We start from the raw sequence: 6,000 nt of genomic DNA, 5'->3' as shown, positions 1-6,000 counted from the left end.
ATAACTAAAAAAAATGGAACCATAGGAATGAACTGTAATCGACAGTGTACCTAAGAGTCTTGCATGAATTATCTGTAATAGCTGTCTAATAGGTACTTAATCAGTAAGGGCATTAAAGGTTATGGGGAGAAGGCAGAATAGAGTTTAGAGGGAAAATAAAAGAACCACGATTGAATGGTGGTACATAGTCAATGGGCTGAATGGCCTAATTCTGTTCATATGTCTATGGTCTTAAAAATGTTATATTTCTTTTTCCAATAGATTATCACACTGCACATGATCACACGTTTTAGTTTTTACTGATTACACTGGACAACAAATATTTTGCGTCCTGAATACTTTTGGGTGTATCTTGTGGATTTTGGACTGTTGATTATGAAAATCATCATGAAATTTCCCTATCATTCACCATTTTTCAAACATCGCCTATATATGTTATTTCAACTCATAATTCAAGTGAATTAAAATGTTGCCCAAAATGCAAGCTGAAAAGTTTTCTACCTTGTTCAGGCATGACTGAGCAGGACAGGTTTTAGAAAGGCTATAAAAGCATCACGCACACACCATTCTATGCATTGCCTTTACATGTATTTCAGTTTACAATCACATTGATGCGCTTGCTCTACACACATACATTCTGTGTACTCATTATAATAAAGTAATTGTATTTACAGGAGTATTTGTGATAGCAAAATGTCTCACCAATGTTGTAACAACTGCGACACTTTCTGTTATATTTGTGGCTAGTATATGCTTGAATCTCAAAGGTGGAGCATGACTCCTCTTATTAAGAAAGCTCTACTTTGGGTGTAAACTTGGTGACGAAGACAAAGCCTGGGCTCCTCACACTGGTTGTACAACATGCGTTGTCGACCTTAGAACTCGGCTCCAGGGTACTCGGTAGTCAATGCTGTTTGCTGTCGATAATGTGGCCAGAGCAGAAGGATCTTGTGACAGACTGCTACTTCTCTCTGACCAGTGTGTCTGGTCTCTCAGCTAAGAACAGCAAGTCCATTGAATACCCCAGTCTTCCTTCAGCCATGAGACATGTGCCGCATGACAATAGTCTTCCAGTACTGAAGCCACCAGAGACATGGAGTTTAGAGGAGGCAGGTGTAGATATCATGATGCACAAGTCAGGAATGGAAAACAACACTGATACTGATACATATTTTCAACTCTTTATGTCAAGTGAGCCTCATCTGATAACTCAATCTGAATTAAATGACTTGGTTTGTCAAAGGCAAAAGCAGAATTACTAGGTTCAAGACTGCAAGAATAGAATTTGTTGTTACCAAGTTACCAAGCACAAAAATTTCTGTGAAGGATTTTGATTTTGAGACAGATGTTTCCCTGAATAACTGATGCCAAGATTAAGGAAGGCATTTTTTGATAGTCCACAAATCAAACAGGCCATCAATGACAAGGCAACTCATGACCAGAGAAAATCGCATCGAAGGCATTCAAGGACGTTGTTGAAAATTTTCTTGGCAACTACAGAGCATCAAACTACATGCAACTGGTTGACAACTACATACAACTGGTTGACAACATGCTTCAAGCATACAAAACCATGGAGTGCAACATGAAACTAAAGATTTGTTTTCTGCGTCCCCATTTAGACTTCTTCCCCTCAAACCTTGGCGCTGTCAGTGACGAGCATGAGGAAAGGTTTCACCAAGACATCACGGTCATGGAGAAACAGTATCAGAGCAACTGGAATCCATCAACGCTGGCTGATTATTGTTGGACATTTAAGCAAGAAGCCTCAGACACTGAGTACAAACAAAATTTATTAACAAAACATTTTCAGCTTAGTTGAACTATTGTAAAACATCAGCATTTTTATGCAATTATATGAATTATATTCAATAAAAGTTAATTTCTTGTTTTTCCAAATTCCTACATGACACAGGTAATCTGAAATTATATTTTTGTTTTGCTTCCGGTGATCTATCATAACCAAAAATAATTCTGAGGAAGCAACACTTTCAAAAAATATATAACATTTTGAAATATAACCAACCTGCAAGTAAATATATCCCTTATGCTCCTCATTAGAACAAGTTCCTATCTGACAACAATCATTTCTAGCAGAACACAGGAGCTTCAAGAAGAAGGCATGACCTGGAGGGGAGATGCTGCCCTCTTGAGTCAGCACCTCCTGAAGCTGCTTTCAATGCTGTGGAGGGCTGTGCCCTTGATGGACCATAATGTGTCCACTTACCAGCCATGAGTCACCTCAGGAGCACAAAAGTTAACTAAGCCAATTGATATGATCAGATTCTAGGATTTACATTAAGACTCCTTTACTATTGAGGCATCGTATCTCTAAAACACACTTGCGGAGCATTTTCCATCAAGAAGTCACAGGTATCAATCATTCTAGTAGTTCCAGCTCCACCGCCGGATGAGGTTTCAGCAATTCCCAACAAGTTAACCTTACAAAATCACACAGCTCCAGGCACCGTGTCAGAATGAGAGTTAGGTTATTATCACCAACATACACTGTGAAATTTGTTGTTTTTTGGCAGCAGTATTGTGTAAGACATAAATAATTACTCTAAGTTACAACACTCACCGCTTTTCATTTGCTGTCTTCAGTAATCCATTATCATGTTCAGTTTGACTAATCCATCTGCTGTGGTTTTACCCACCTGAAATCAAAACAAAGATTCCCTGACTTTCCATTAATGTTGAAACAGCAACTAGGATCTGCCTTCCATATGAAATTCCAGTCTACAGATGCTCTGTTCATCATTGACAGAATGTGTCAGTGACAAAGTCAGCATATATTAGCCACATAGAAGCAAAAGAGAAGGCAAAAATTATAATATACAAAAATATAATACAGCAAAAATTAGTGGGAGGCTAGGGAATTGGGAAGCTTTTAAAAACAAACAGAAGGCAACGAAAAAACAATAAAGAGAAAATAGATGAAATGTGAAGATAACCAGTAATATAAAAGAGGATACCAACAGTTTTTTCAGAGTAAATGGTAAAAGAGAGAGTAAAGGTAAAGAGTATAGAGTAAAAGAGAAGTGAGAGTGGATATTGGCTGCTAGAAAATGACGCTGGAGAAGTAGTAATAGGAGACAAAAAAATGAGACGAACTAAATAAGTATTTTGCATCGGTATTCACTGCGGAGGACGCTAGTAGTCTGCCAGAAGTTCAAGAGTGTTAGGGGACAGAAGTGAGTGTAGCTGCTGTTACTAAGGAGAAGGCACTTGGGAAACTGAAAGGTCTGAAGGTAGATAAATCACCTGGACCAGGTAGATTACACCCCACAGTTCTGAAAGATGTAGTTGAAGAGATTATGGGCGCATTAGAATTGATCTTTCAGAAATCACTAGATTCTGGAATGGTTCAAGAGGTCTGGGAAACTGCAGATGTCACTCCACTCTTTAAGAAGGAAGGAAAGCAAAAGCCAGTAAATTATAGGCTGGTTAGCCTGACTTCAGTAGTTGGGAAGATTTTGGAGTCCATGATTAAAGATGAGGTTTCGGGGTACTTGGAGGCACATGACAAAAAAGGTCAAAGTCAGCATGGTTCCCTTAAGAGGAAATGTAGCTTGAGAAATCTTTTGGAATTCTTTGAGGAAATTCTTTGATTGAAACATATAAGATTATTAAGGGATTGGACACACTAGAGGCAGGAAGCATATTCCCGATGTTGGGGGAGTCCAGAACCAGAGGCCACAGTTTAAGAATAAGGGGAAGACAATTTAGAACGGAGTTGAGGAAAAACTTTTTCACACAGAGGGTTGTGGTTCTGTGGAATGCTCTGCCTCAGAAGGTAGTGGAGGCCAATTCTCTGGATTCTTTCAAAAGAAGAGTTAGATAGAGCTCTTAAAGATAGCGGAGTGAAGGGATATGGGGAGAAAGCAGGAAAAGGGTACTGATTGTGGATGATCAGCCATGATCACAGTGAATGGTGGTGCTGGCTCGAAGGGCTGAATGGCCTACTCCTGCACCTATTGTCTATTGTCTAAATAGGCAGGATAGTCAAAGGAGAATCAGTGAATGCCGTTTACTTGGATTTTCAGAAGGCCTTTGAAAAAGTGCCACTCAGGAGGCTACAGCACAAGATAAGAGCCCAAGGTATTACAGGAAAGATACTAATACGGATAGAAGACTGGCTGACTGACAAGTGTGGGAATAAAGGGGGCCTTTTCTGGTTGGCTGCTGGTGACAACTGGTATTGGCACTGCTTCTTTTCACAGTGATTTGGAAAACAGAATTGGTGGCTTTGTGGCCGTTTGTGGACAAAATGAAGATAGGAGAGGGACAGGTATTATTGAGGAAGCAGGGTGTCTGCAGAAGCACTTAGAGAGATTAGGAGAATGAGCAAAGAAGTGCCAGGTGGAATACAGTGTAGGGAAGTGAATGGTCGTGCATTTTAGTAGAAGGAATAAAGGCATGGCCTATTTTCTAAATAGGGAGAAAATTCAGAAATCAGAGTTGCAAAGAGACTTGGGTGTCCTTGTGCAGGCACGCTAAAGGATAACTCACAGGCTGAGTTGGTGGTAAGAAATGCAGTGTTAGTATTCAAGAGGACTAGTATATAAAGCAAGGATGCAATGCCGAGCTTGTTAAAGGCATTGGTCAGACCACACTTGGAGCACCGCGTGCAGTTTTGGCCCAATTTTCTAAGAAAGGATGTTGTGGCATTGGAGAGACTCAAGAGAAGGCTCATGAGAATTATCCTGGGAATGAAAGGGTTAATGTATGAGGACCACTTGATGGTTCTGCAACCATACTCGCTGGAGTTTAGAAGAATGAAGGGGGAGGGAGATCTCACTGGAACCTAATGAATATCGAAATGCCTGTATACTGTGGATGTGGAGGGCATGCTTCCTATATAGTGGATGAGTTTAGGACCAGAGGGCATCACCTCAGAATACAAGGACGACCCTCTAGAATAGAGATGAGGAAGAATTTCTTTAGCCAGAAGGTGGTGAATCTGTGGAACCCATGGCTACAGGTGGCTGTGGAGGCCAAGTCATTGGGTATATTTGAAGTGAGGGTTTATACATTCTTGATTAGTAAGGACGTCAAAAGTTATAGAGAGAAGGCAGGAGATGGGGTTAAGAGGGATAATAAATCAGACATGATGGAATGCGCAGCAAACTCAGTGGGCAAAATGGCCTGATTCTGCTCCTATGTCTTATGGTCTACTTGGCACTGAGGTAGTCAGCCATCTTCTTGAACTGGTGCAGTTATTCCGACGAAGGTGTTCCTGTGGTTGTGCTGGATGGGCTAGTCCAGGATTTGGATCCTCTTTCCAAAATGATGGTTATGTCACTCCACACCAACGTGGTGTGTCAAAGGAAAGGGAACTTGCAGCTGCAGCCCCTGTCTACTTGGTGGTAGAAGTTGTGTTTTTTCGTAAACTCTGTGGGTTCTTCAATAAACAGGGTGAAATTAATTTACTTTTCTCACCAGTTAAGTTATTTTACATACTATCAGCCTCCTCTTACCAATACAGGTTTCACTTCTTCAGTTATCAAGAAGAGACCAAATAACCTCTGTTGGTGGTAAACAATACTCAGCTCACAGTACCGGTTGATACAACAAATCATTAGAAATCATACCCACACACACACAAACTTCCCAGGTTACAACAGGGTTCCATGTCTGTGAACTGCTTATACCCCGAACGGCTGAATTGAGAATAGCTGACAAATTCATCCCACTGATCCCCCAAACACTCGTTCATATTATAAATGCACCAATATCCTACACAAAAAGAGTTTTTTAAAACCTATGAACACAATAGTTATCATGCATCAGGTCTCTACAAGCTCCAAGTACAGCAGAAACTTCATAGGCAATGTGGTCTTTTCCAACAGCCGCACAGTCTCTTCTACCAAATCTACACTGTCTAAAGAGGCCTCATTACTGCATCCTGGTTCAAGCATCTTCCCTCCCACCTTCCCACTGGGTACATCTATGGTACAAACGTTAACCTAGCTTCCCAGAGAGGCGATTAAACGATCC

This window comes from Mobula birostris, chromosome 26, assembly GCF_030028105.1.
Source record: "Mobula birostris isolate sMobBir1 chromosome 26, sMobBir1.hap1, whole genome shotgun sequence".
Lineage (NCBI taxonomy): Eukaryota > Metazoa > Chordata > Chondrichthyes > Myliobatiformes > Myliobatidae > Mobula > Mobula birostris.
Note: the sequence above shows the minus strand (reverse complement) of the source record.